Source organism: Galleria mellonella, unplaced genomic scaffold (assembly GCF_026898425.1).
Source record: "Galleria mellonella isolate WM207_F2 unplaced genomic scaffold, CSIRO_AGI_GalMel_v1 utg57, whole genome shotgun sequence".
Lineage (NCBI taxonomy): Eukaryota > Metazoa > Arthropoda > Insecta > Lepidoptera > Pyralidae > Galleria > Galleria mellonella.
The window spans coordinates 10,043,421-10,057,768 of record NW_026442119.1 but is presented as its reverse complement, the minus strand read 5'-3'; the positions used below and the strand labels follow the sequence as shown (position 1 = coordinate 10,057,768).

Here is a 14,348-nt window from a genome sequence, read left to right as displayed (position 1 = left end):
AATCATTGACTTAATTAATGTGAAACCCGAATGCGCAATTGTGCCTACACTCGATAACTATTAATGCTACGAATACAATAGTTCAAGTGCTCTTCCTCGTTATAGAGTTTTTATTACATCCTCTTAATATTTAGGATCGATTAGATACAACGAATAATTTGACAAACTCAAGAAGCATTCTTGTTGTATTATTAGGCATCATTACCTCAATAGCGGTGGACCATTTTCATAATTTCCGCTCGACGATGTCCTTCAACAATGGCATTTACTCTGAAGGAGGCAATGGCCTCATTTCACAGCTCACAATTGTCGATACATCATTAGACTATACCAAACAATACAAAACATTTGTAAATGACGGTGAAAAAAAGTGAATTATTAGTTAATACGATGTTTCAAGAAGAATGACATCATAGCGTGTGAATGGAGTACAATGCGAATAGCCCCGTATTAACGGGCCGCAAACAATGCTTAGATAATGAAAAAATTAAAATGTTATTCGGTACAAATAAACAAGAATATAATACACTGAATTAATCAGTATTACTAACAGCAATAGACCTAAGTGTAATACGAAATGACGCACAAACGAATTCATTAATGAATCATTATTAGTTGTAGAAAACATATGTGGGACGAACATTGATTGGCTCAAAGTGTGGTGGTCGCATCTGTCATGTTCAGTGCTGCGTTAACACATGTCAGCTAATGATCAACTCAGCGTGCCTTACGTATGTTGACGCCTGCTACAGACACACTAAAATAACCACATGAACTTTTAGTGAAAGAACTTTAATGTGAGTTTATTGTTGCATGTTGCCAACATTATGCAAGAAACGTTTATGTTAATGATTAAATAATTGTAATTGCCCTCTAAAGGTTTATATAAAGGTGTATCCATGGTGCAACATTAAATATACCCAATTACAACTCTAAATGAAACTGTGCAGAATAAGAAAAGAGAATTATTTTTTTGAAAAAAAAAAAACAATAACTTCAAAGGTGAGATGATTACAATACATATAAAAACAACAAAAGAAACTACATTTTATAGATTGAAAAAACAATTATTAAAATTAGAAAAAGCAAAGATACACCGAAACATATATACGCACAAAAAAGACAGGGAATTAAGGACCTCATCCTTTCTGAAGTTGCTTAAAAAAAAAAACAAGTGAAAAATACCTCCATTATTATTTCTTCAACAATATAATTCCTAGCATTCATAACATCACTATAAAGTTATTTAGTTCTCTACTTATTACATAGTGAATAAAATAAAATTGAGAATATTCCATTAGAAGATGAATGAACAAATTGAGCTATGCAGATAAACATACCTATGATATTAATAACTTACTATACTGATGATCGTTATATGTAAAGGTAATATAAATACTACAGTATAAAATGCATCTTGGTAGGGCATTATAAACACAAACAATAAAAGTACCCATGATTGACTAATGGGTTTATTACATACATTCTATTATAATAAAAACAACGTAAAAAATATATAACGGAACGTTTTCCATCGCAAACAAGCAATCCTTGTCGCACTTACAAAAAAGAGGGCAAAATAAACCTGCAAAACCAATTCAAAATTCTTTAATGAAAACTACATTAAAAATTGTTGCCAATCATCTCGTTGCATTGTAGAATGGGGAAAGAAAATTCGTATGGAACAAATTTGTTGCAACAATTGCAAGCGAAGCGAGATGTACGTGGGAAAGCGAATGTTAGGCCGCGGCCATCTTAGAACGACTATTCGGCAACGTGGCCATGTGTTTCGTCCGGCTGGCAACAGCGCAAAGCGATAAACGGAGCGGAACGATTCGCACCCACCACGTGCTTTTTTGTTTGTGCAACATTCTTCCCTAACTGCTATCGATTGCTTTACAGACCACTTGTTTTGGCAAATAAATTGTGACATTGTATTGATGTCAGCAAATATTTTCATTTTAAATCATATAGTTTTAGAAAAAAATAATAAAAACAGCTTGATGATTTAATATTAATGTAGAATTTTTTTAAGCTTTTTGCCATATTGGCAAATACAGTTCCTTCCATTTACATAAGTCGTGAAGAACTAGCTATAAAAAGCTTTGTTTGAGAGTTTCTTTATTTTTCCTGCAAATGCTTTTTATAAAATATTTACTTTTTTTAGAAGAATTATGCAGAATTCGGTATTGGTTTTTCTTGATTTAATAACTATAATCAACTTTGATGATAAACAGTCGGTTAATTGGTTCAGATTCGTCTTTACAATTAAGAAAATCATATTACAATTCAATAGATACTTCCTATCCTCGCCACCAGTTCTAAATTATAAAAAAAAAAAAAAAACTTTGAATTGAGGATGTACATTTATATTCACTTAATCGGCATTTAATCGCTCTTCACACAACTTCATAGATGCTGAAGAACCAGTAGAGGCCAAAGGCATTAGAGTGAGTAATAAAAAAAAACAAGCACCATTGCAATAGAACACTATGCTATAAAATGCAATATGCTTATAAATCGTGTTCGCCCACGTAACGTCGAAATATAATATAAAGATGTTTCTTACATACACTTTTGAGAATTCATTGTAGGTACTTTAATGTTGATTTTTTTTTTTATAAATTCTCAAAGCATTACACTATGAAGCAATAGAAACTAAATAAAATTCTGAATGAAAATGTGTATAAACAAATAAACGTGGAAATTCATAGACGTCTCGCACAAACGAGTTATGAATATTGACCTTGACGAAGAATAACGTTTTTATTTTTATTTCATACAAATTCACGTCTGCGTGTTATTAATCAGCACTTATGCTCATGACCCCTGCTGGGAATTAACAAAACAACAGCTGATTAATAGCTATGTGAAGAAAAATTCTAATGTTTTATATATAATGGAATGGATTTATTAGAATTATTGGTATGGTTGATATATTTTACGATAGGTATTTCTTTGACGATCTTATATAGTATTGTTATTATGTGTAATACGTGTTTACTCGAGATGCACAGTAATTTACAGTTATAAACATTTACAATGATAATCCTTAATAAGTACATTAGACGAATAAATAATGACATTCCCGTTTCCACACAATTACTAATTTCCCGATTTTAACTTATCTAATTTTCCATGAAATCCTTTATGTAATTTTTATTTGATTCTATAATTAGGCTAATGTTACCTTGTAATTAATATTAATCTTAATTAATCTTCTTAATTATTGTTAGTGTTTTGTTTAATTTTAAAATGTTCATATTTGTACCGTGTAAATACGGTACTCCTTAGTGTAAAATATTGTAATATGTATTAATATGTGTAGTTCGTCTCAACAACTAATAAAGGCTGCGATAGACTCTACAGTATCAATCTCGGGGAACCTAAAAAGGTGAGCTTGCCGTTATATAACTCGCTCTTGTGCCAACGTAAACAGGCCCTCAGGCTAACATACATTATGCAAAAAGTTTTTATCTTGTCTCAGTCGGAGCACCCATCACGGCAGTTATGTTTAGCCTTGCATGCAAATGTGGTTAACGACACCAGCCACCGTCGATATTCGTTGAATATTAAAGTTCCCTATATCACAAATTAAGTATTAATATCCAAAGTTTCATATTTTTTTATTATTAACTAAGAACATTCTATCAATATCAATGTATTGAATGGTCTAAATTATAAAATGTTTATTATTATTACATAACCTCAAAGTAATAATAACTACAAAATACAGTCAGAAAATGGAGTTCTTGATACAATCACGTAATTCGTGAAATTCAATGACAAAAAAGAACATAAAAAGCCTAGTCGGTGTACAAAAAAATTAACGGCAACTAAATCAGTAAGAACAGGATGGATATAAAAAGCTGCATTTGGTAGAGAGAGACGGGTGTGCTCGCCATCTTGCCTGCATTGAATCTTTAGTCACGCGCAGTAAAGGAGCGTTTCTATTTTTTGCGCGCTCTCGTCTGACCTCGTTGGTTTATCGTTATCATACAGCTCTAATAATAAATGGATTTCGCTTGTCACGGAATGCGCACTGGCACAAATGGGCATCGCAATAACAGAGATAACCTTCGGTCCGTGCTTATCAAATCTATTTACTTCCACACAAGGATACGTTTCGTTAATTATATATATTATGATTTTGGTTAAGTATTTTGTATAGAATGACATAATTATACGATAAATTAAATCATTACTACCAAATATTGTAATTTTAAGATTAATGATGCACCTTGTATTCATATAGTTGATAATGTTGCGACTGTACTTATTCTTTTAACAAACTGCAGCCCACTTAACCTCTTTAATAGTAAAGTTCACAGTCAATTAGCACACTAATAGTTTTGAACTTTCGACAGCTGTGTGTAAACGAGTCACAATTGGCTATGTTCAGAGAGTGCCTTGTGCTAATAAAGACGTTTTAAGCACACTGTCACGATATTTCGTGACTGGTTCTGGAAGTAACACGATAAAGTTATAGTTTACATTACTCTGTTAGAATTTTTCATTGACAAATTAAGTAAAAACTATTGGCATGTAGGTTAATTTTCAATAAGTAAAACGAAAGATGATTCGAAGATAGAACATGAACAGTTTATCGTCTTGAAATACAATTCACTGGTATCTATTTTATTCGTACTGCTCTCACCTATGAATGTTTTCTAATAATTATGATTGGCTAATTGAAACACTATAGCATTCAATTAAGAAAATAATATTACACTAAAAACATGCTTAAGCAAATACGAGTATAACGGAAATATCTTCGCGCTAATCACCAGTAGATGAACCGTTAAATTCTATTCAGTCGCTATAAAATGTCAAACTTAGTAAAAACAAAATACATTATAAATTATTTTAATTTTACACTCTTATTTTACGATAATAATAGTCATATACAATAAAAGAGATTTTGTTAGTTTCAAAGTTGCTACTTTGGAACAAACAAAATCTGTCACGAATAATAAATAAAGACATAATTGCTAAATAAAAGTAATATAATAAAAGTAGAAATCAACAAACATTCCACTGGATAAACTTATATACAAATGTGCCAAGAAAAATTAAATCTCTGCAAGAGAAACTTTCTGCTAATAGAACTAAACTTATATCTTATTTTGATACACATACAAACTTTGCTTGAACTCCGGTCGTTTGGAAAACAAAACTAACTTACAGCAATGAATAAGAAGACACTATAAATTAACTCGGGTAATGTAATACAAAGTTTATTCGCAGCCAGACAGCAATTACGTCGAGAAGTTTAAGCGGTATTCACGAACACCAAAGAGGAGGGAGGGATCCCTCTCTCGAACATCCTCCCAACACCTTTCGCCCCTTTGAAACGGTTCAAACTCGCTGCAGGGGGTAAAATTGTCAAAGTTCCGCAACCCTCCAGATTCTATCCGATTATTTTGGAATCTTTCAGAGTGAATAAACTTTCTTTGACACTAGAAAAAAATGTTAATTTGTTAAAAGACTAAGTGAATTTATCTTGACTCATCAGTTACTTATTATGAGAAAGTTTAAAAAATTGTTTATGTATATCAAAAAGTTATTTATTGTTATTGAATTTTTTTTATCTGTTACATTGTTATTGTTATTTATTTTAGAAAGTAATTTTTATTATTTTTTAAGTACACATAAGTAGTTAAAGCCAAACTAATCCAAATTTGTACACATTAAATTAATTCGTAGTGAATAGGCTACCTAAAACTTTTCAAAATATATGAGTATTTGCAAAACTCTAACATAAACAAAGGTAAAATGAAATATTTACATAAGACAAGAAACCAAGTCAAGGCGAAAGTTTGGCAAAGTAGGATACTACCAAGTTAGCAAGTTACGAACTTGTGTCGGCTGGAACTTAGCTCCTTCAAAACTGTAATGGCTGGAAGCAGATTATCTGGAAGTTTGTCACTAATTTGAGTAATGTGATCTATAATTAGTTTCTCGAGATCATTTTGATAATATCTATAGATATAGATATTATCATAGCCAGAAGTATGACTAAAGAAGATTTGTTCTATCAAGTGATTCAAATCTGATAATATATAACATATAATGTAGCTATATATAATTATTACAGATTATTTCATGTGGTTTTTAACTGAAACTTAAAACTAATTTCAGTTCATCAAACTATATAAGTCGACAGGAATATATATATGTATATTCCTGTCGCCTTATTTAAGATCAACAGTCTTTCTCCACATGTAAAACTTCGTAAGACAAATTTCTACGAAGTTTTGACATGTGATGTAAAGATGATAAAAATAGATCAATTCAATTGGCAGTTTAATGTCATACAATAGAAATTAAAAATATAAGAAATTTCCGCAACGTGAAAGTTGTAAGCCTTTCCTTCAGTATCGCCTTGTGAAATTCAAAAGTTAAATATTTTCGTAATGTTGTCGTACTGCGAAACCCTGTAATTTATTATTAGTAAAATAAAGTATGTTGAATAAAAAGAAACGGTAAATAAAGTACCTGTTTATCCTAGAGGGACTGACAAGTGAGCTAAAGACAAAGGTCACAGGAAAAAGCCTGAGAATAAAGGAAGGAGGCTTGATCAATACATCTATTGGGCATTACATATATTGTGTTTTAATTTAAACAAGATGATAACAATATTTAATTAAATAACAATTAAATCCGTTACCTCTGTTCTGTTAAAGGAAGCAAACGCGAAACAACAAATACTAAGACAAACATTAAAACTAGATTGATGAATAAGTTACTGAGATTGAAGTTCACTTCGAACTTAGTTATATAATTGAGTTCTTGCGAATTCCAAACTTTGTAAATTGATGATTAATTCAAAAGATAGCTGGTGTGGGTAGAAAGCCTCATTTGTCTTCACCTTGAGTTCCCTTTGGAGATGAAATAGCTACGTAAATTGTAGGATCAAGGACACGCTCTCGCAAATTACGCAGCTACATATCGTGGGTGGTCTTTTAACAGCGTGAATCGTACATTTTATAAGATTTAATCATTAACGTTCGAATAATTAATGTTCTGAATAAGTTTTTTCTCTACATTTTCGATTGATCAAGTTTCATTAGCGAGAAAAACCGGCTATCGATGGGGATAAAAAGGTTCTCGAGTGAACTTTGAATAGTCAATTGAAGTAGGTATAGGATGACTTCCAACTAGATAGAGTAACGACCTCAAATGTGTTGTTGGGAGTTAGTGAATGCTAAAGATTTGAAAGTTTATGATAGTATAGTAGAAAAACTGTCAGAAATGGACTTTGATTCTGAAGTTATGATTTACTGGATAGTGATAGGTTTAGTTCATTATACTTTTATTTTTACTAGTAAATGTATTATTAGAAGTATTAGACCTGGGTACCATTAATCTGTCTAATAAAATTGCCACCTAATATAGAATTATTTGCATTGTTTATCTCATTTAGTGTTGTAGTTTCATTATTTTCAAAAAACAGAGTATTATGTACTTAACAAAGCAAATATGTACCTGTATAATAGTCTTATAGTAGTCATAATAGCGGTATTACATTAAATTAATAAAATCCTTGACATATATTAATGTAATAGTCCGAAAATAATGTAATTACATATGACCGTTTAACTTTTCGCAATCTCTATTTGGTATTCAGAGGATGTAACAAGTCCGAAACACAGAGTTGTGAGGGTGAAACAATAACTGTAAATTAAGCTTGAAACTCATTAAAAGCTGTGCGAGTAGGGTGGAGCGTCGGAATATAGGGGTAGAGCATGTTTTACTCGATCGAACTTTAATTGGTTTGCAGAACTTCTGTAATAGTTTAATATTTATGAACTCGGTCAAATTGTTCTAATTGTTCCATATAACCTTTAAAGGTTATTGACATTGCCGATTTTTAAATTCTACCTAATGCAGCTTTTTGCATAATTATTTTCCATATTTAATTTGTTTTAACATAAATGAGTCTTTAATAAAAGATCATTAAAATACAGTTTTTCACTATATGTATTTTGAATAAACTTGTTAAAATTGTTAAAATGTTCCAATTTAAAAGGATATAACCATTTAAGCTTTTCAGCACTGCCGATTTTTTAATATATGTATTCTATAGCACTTGTTAAAATTGCTTTACCATTAGCATGATATATTTTAATAGAAAAGCTGTCTTTAATCAAAAGCTATGAAGTATTAAAATGTTGCACAATTATGTATCTATTTGGGAATTATTACATTAGTATACGTTTCAGCAAAAGCATTGATACTGTGCAAAATACATAAAGGAAGTCATCAATCACCACTTCGTCGATACAGTTAGAATACTATTATCGTATTATCGTACGTAAAGATTGGCATATTTCCAATTTTATTGTATATAGTGATTCACCTTAGCAACGCCTTATTTGTGAATATCGATAAAGTATCCCCTTATCTAAATAAATACTTATAGGCATAGACGAAAAATATATAATCAGTACAAGTGTTCTTTGTTTTGTTTTTTTGTTATTATTAACACAAAATATATTAACGTAAAATATACATTATTCTATCAATAAATTATAAAGTGGAAAAAATCTTTACTAATATTATTAAATAATAATATTTAATAATTTAATAATATTGTGAAAGTGACTTTGTTTGTTTGTTAGCTCGTAATGCTTTAACTGCTTAACCAATCGTTGAGAAATTGTGTCACGCGGATAAAGTTTACCGGGTTAAAGCTAATATTGAATAAACCATTTGTTATACCTAAGTTGTATGTATTGTAGATGATATTAAAATTTGAGAAATAAAATAAGACGAAAAATAAGTCAATCCAAAAACCATAATTGATTAATATGTATAATTTTTACCTCTACAATCTACAAAATTACTTACGTGTATTAACTAAGATCATTCCTACTTACGAATACAAAAATATTCAGTGATAACGCTGAAATCCGTTAATATTTACGCGCAAACCATTTTTCCACGATAAATTTATCTATAGGCAGTTTGTCGGTTGTTGTGATTGCAACCGTGCGATATAATCGAATCGTAGCAAATGTCATTTCAATGACATTACGTTGAATAATGAAGAGACTGCTATAATAGTTAATTGGAAACTTAAATACAACAGGCGTGCCGGTGCAAACACTTGCAAGTAAACTGCGAGTGCCCTTGAGAATGTCTTTCTGCGGCCATATCGAGTTGGAGCGACGCCAACCAATTCGCGATGCCGCATTAATTTGCTTACTTACCACATAGCTTTATCGTTTTCAACATCGTAACAATGTGACATTACGACAAATATGGAAACGACGTTTTTTGTTTTGGGTTAAGTACCTGTATTTTAAGTGGACGTAACATATCTCTGTTTATGGACATAAGTTATTTAACCCCAAATTAGTTACATGATTAAACATATTGTTTATAAATATACGACAATTTTAAAATAGAAACAGTAATGCCCTTGTGTATTCATGTATTACAAATATTTACTTAATATTCTATTAAATGAATTACTTATGTCAATTGTAACATTGACAATAAACGTAGGCTGTTTTCTAAACACTTTGTGAGTTAGATGATGTATAATTTTTTATAAGACCTAAACTGCCTAAATCATAAACAAATATTTTGAACACGATTATTTTTTATGTATTTTAACTGCATATTTCTTATTATTGTTGACTTAACGAAAAATAAGACCGCCTATGAACAGCATTTTACCTACTGTATTTCTTTTATCATAACAGTTTCATCTTTCCAAAAATATCGTTTTCTTTATTTTTGTTAGGTATATATTTTCTTTAGTGCAATTAATATATTTATTTTATTAGATTCTTTTTATCACTAAAGATATTTTTATCTTTGTTTGTTATTACCCTATGAACTTTAGTGTTTCCCGTGTTCTTATCATTGTTGACTAATGTAATTTGTCTATATTTGTTGTCGTTAGCATGAACTAATTTTATAACGCGTAAGATGGGTATTTTAAATCAAATCTGTCTCATCTGAGTGCTAATTAACAATTTTTTTATTAGCCGTGTGATCCCTGCATAGAATAGGCCACCCTTTCCTTTAACGTGAGTGTCTTAACAGGCGACTAAGGGAACTTAATGGTCGAAGGATGAGCAGCAATATGCCTCTTTAAACATCACCAAAGCCTACCCAACGGTTGTCAACTCGCCTACCAAGCGTGGCAATTATTTGCTAAACCTTTCAATAGGGGAAGATCTATGTTCAATAGTGGATAGTTATCGACTGATATGATACATATTTCCTTAGCATGTTACTATTGAACTCACAGAATGATTAAGTAAAGCAAAAGTTTTCCATAGCCGTTAGTTACATAGCAATTTGCAGCCAATCACCGCCCGGTCGTGATGGTCGTGAGCCATAAAAAAATTCCTGCATTGTTTTACATAAAAAAATATGATGAACAGCATCCATTACGGTTCGCACGTTTGGCGTGCCGCCACGCTCGAGCCTTGACCAAGATCCAAACGTGATCAGAGACGTCCGTTTTATACGGCGATTAACGAGTTATGTGGGTAAATAGCGGGTTGCATGTGAATGACTATATGCACTTAAACAAGTACATTTGCTGCAAAAATGAGGGATTTTAGTTTCTTTAATGGTTTCTAGTATTACTTACATCTGTATTTATTTAAAATACGACTTTTTCAATTTTATAAACTTGCACAATTATTTTTTCATATCAATCAATCATAAAATTTCATTCCTAATGGTACAATAAATAATCCATGTATTTATTTCATTAAATCAAACTAATTTAAAATTATATATATATATATAAGGTAAAAGACCACTAAAGAATATCCATAGTTTATTTAGTTGTAAATATGTACTATTCAAAAAACGTACAAAGGGAAATTTGCCAGCCAGGGACAAAATGTTCCTTGTGTCTGCAAGCCTCAAGTATTCAATATAACATTACTAAAGATAAGTGAGTCGAAATGACATCTGTCCTCAATAAACTAAGGTAATAAGATAGGACATCAAACCACCTGGCGACGTTCCCACATTAAAAATCCTCTTTAGACATTTTACTACACCATTTTCATTTTAATAAACATTAAAGTTTATTTTTTTACTAAATAATAGACTATTCTTAAAATTAGACATGAGATAATTAATGATGTCGTATATAAATGCCTCATTAATGTAAGAGAAACATTTGTACGATACTATTCCAATATTAATTACCTCGAATAAATTACTGCTTTAGTTATTTTAAACAATAGATATGCAACTGAAAATAAACATAGTTCTGTTTACAACAAGGAAATGTTTCGAGCGAAATATATTAGCATTGTGATAGTGACAAAAGTGTTATTTAAATAAGACTTGCCTAATTCAAACGGTACGATAGTGCGACTCTTGTTATTCCGCGATAACGAACGTTTACAATGATAAACTTAATAGTCGGATTTATTTTGTTATCAGCCTTTCGAGATAACGTGTATATGTGGTTGATAACAACAACGCCCGTAGACACGTACCTATCTGTTCGGTGTAATCTTTAATCAATTATATATATAATATACTCATATCTTTACAGTCACATGAGTTGATTTTTTCCTATGTAAACTTACTTTCGGTTTGAATAACAGGGTACGGAGGCATAACACCACCACACCAGTCTTCAAGAATGGCTATTCATGTCCATGATGCTAATCTATTTGCATGTTTGCTATGTTTTCTGTTTGCATCAACAAACAGTTGTCAGCCTATAGGTGGGCAGTCAACTTGTTCGCCATGCTAAGTTACTTTACCATCTAGACAATAAAAATTAGACAATCTTTAGACCAAATAAAGATAACATATTCCTGTCCATTTTTTGCGTCAGAAATTCCATAAAATAAACGTTTATAAATCCAAAACCGATGATTTACGTAGATATACGAGTATCATCTTGAGTGTGAATTTGGACATGGACATATCCTTTCAAGAAGTGTGCCAAAATATAAAAATTTTACATAATGCAAACACAAAATAAAGCCAAACGGATAGATTAGATATTTCTTTTTGAACTACAAATCAAACACCTTTGCATGTTTAGAAAAGAAAGTTTCTTTTTCACAAATAAAAAGGTGGTTATATGATAACTTACATACATGAGGTATTAGAGATCTAAGGACGTGCTCGTCCTAAAAAAACATTTGGAAAAAAGGGTTCCAACCTAGAGTTGAGCAAATAATGTTTTTATCCCAGAATTGGAACGTATGATAACAAAAGCGATTCGCTTTTGACAAGCAAACAAGCTAAAGATGCCAAATACTTCACATTGTAGTGAAAATATTATTTCTATAAAGACAATAAATAGACTGTTACATTATTCTTGTAACATTTTCCTGAAGGGCCATCAAATGAAATTAAACTGAAGCGTTTGTTTATTTGCTAAGTGCGAATATATTATTGCATTCATTAAAATTACCTACTTCGGCGTTGTATTTTAATACGTAGATGTAACTTAGGTATTAAATTAACATTTAATAATACTACTATCTTATGTCCACTTGTATCAATTATTATTTTAAGAACTTGATAAGTGATAAAGATATACAAATAAGCGCGTGTACGAAGGCATATAAATAGATAGCCACCAATAATAAATTATTGTGCTGTATATTTCCCGTAACTGATTTTAAAATACGAGATGCGATGTGGCAAATGTTCTGGCAAGTCGCCCGTTTGTCCGCACTCCGGACAGCGATGTATGAATAGGGTTGCCGTCTTACAAGACACTTCACGAATCAGAAAATTATTATCGAAGAATCTATGTTGAACTGATAAAAGGTACAAATGTATGATCTGTTATGAAAAAATCTTAAAAAAATTATGTATCTCTAGGAGGATCAGAATAAATGGTATTTTTTTATTAATCCAGGCTATTCGCTATAAAAAGAAAAACGTTAACATATAAAAACATGAAGTCACAATAAGGTAAGATTGTAAAAAAAATAAACAATACAATGACTTCACAGACAATGAAATTTTAAGGATCCCGATATTATGGCCAATGATAATCTCAGATAGGCAACCCTACTTATGAGTATGACGAATGTAATGCTAAATATTCCTCTGAAGTTGCACTAAAAGAAATCCGACACCCAGCTATTTATTACTAGGTATTATAGCACATGTTCTGAGAAACGTTAGTCCATTATATGTAAACAAACGGCAGTTTTTCAACAAACTATTCGAAATGAACACACTTGTGACGGAACTAAACGGAACTAGTGTTTTTTTTAATATCTACTTTATACGTAGCTTATACGTACGTACTTCTGATGTATACGACAAGGGTTGCGTTCTGTAATAAGGGTATTAAAGAAGTCTCAAGTAGTGCAAATAGCAAGTAAAATTAGCAAGCTGACAATAGTTATAAACCAGTCGAATAAGATAGAATATTTAATGCTATTGCCTGAAACACATGGCAGAGTTAGAGATTACTGACGACCGTGAAAAGGAGAATTCACGCAGGGACCTATAGGATACCCGATAATACCGCGCTATAAAAAAATAAGTGACATCTAGACATCACATGCGGATTGCCGGCCATGAAAAATACCTTACTACGTTTGCACTTGATATTATTGATATATTCAATATAATAAATATAACAAACAATTACGTACTTATAAGTGGATATATTATATTTGTAACTATTTTAATGAGCTCATTTATCATTCATCATCATTTCAGCCGTTAACCGTCCACTGCAAGTAGTTGTTACACTTGAACACCTTTACTTACTTAACAGACACGATCTTCAGTAATGAAGAGAACGAAGAGAGAGAGTCACGCTTGGTATGTGGGTTGGCAAACGCAGTTAGGATTTTAGAGACGTTTTAAGAGTGATGCTGCCGTCCATTCCTCGCCTTCCCTTAGCCGCCTCTTACAACATCTACGGGAAAGAAAGGGGTGGCCTATTTTCATACGGCAATAAGTTCATTATCGATAGTTTTATTTATATACCTAAACAATCTGAAATAGACATAAGGCACCATACCTATAAAATATTACGATCATCCAAGTATCAAGCCAATAATATTTATGGGTTTTCCGTGTTTGCTATGAGCGGTAAACAACACCTAATAATAATAAGTATTGACGTCAAAGAAATAAACATTTATTTTAATTCATCATCAATATATATCGAAGCCATTCTGAATGGCGTTATGTTACAGCACATAGCAGGAGTTGCGTAATTAATGATGTTCTTTAGCAAAATAATGACTACAAGATTACCGTAGGTTGTCTGCAGAGCGTCTTTGTTGAATATGTATTAGCCAACGGATGAGTTGCATCATTTATATCAGAATTCAAATTACAAATGCATTTGGATATAAATAGCATCCAAT

General features: G+C 31.3%; 1 protein-coding gene across 1 annotated transcript in view; it reads right to left on the bottom strand.

The window, feature by feature from the left end:
- LOC113509845 (uncharacterized) overlaps positions 1-14,348 on the bottom strand; it is a 230,012-nt gene that overhangs the window by 81,423 nt on the left and 134,241 nt on the right. The gene's annotated exons all lie outside the window — the stretch shown is intronic.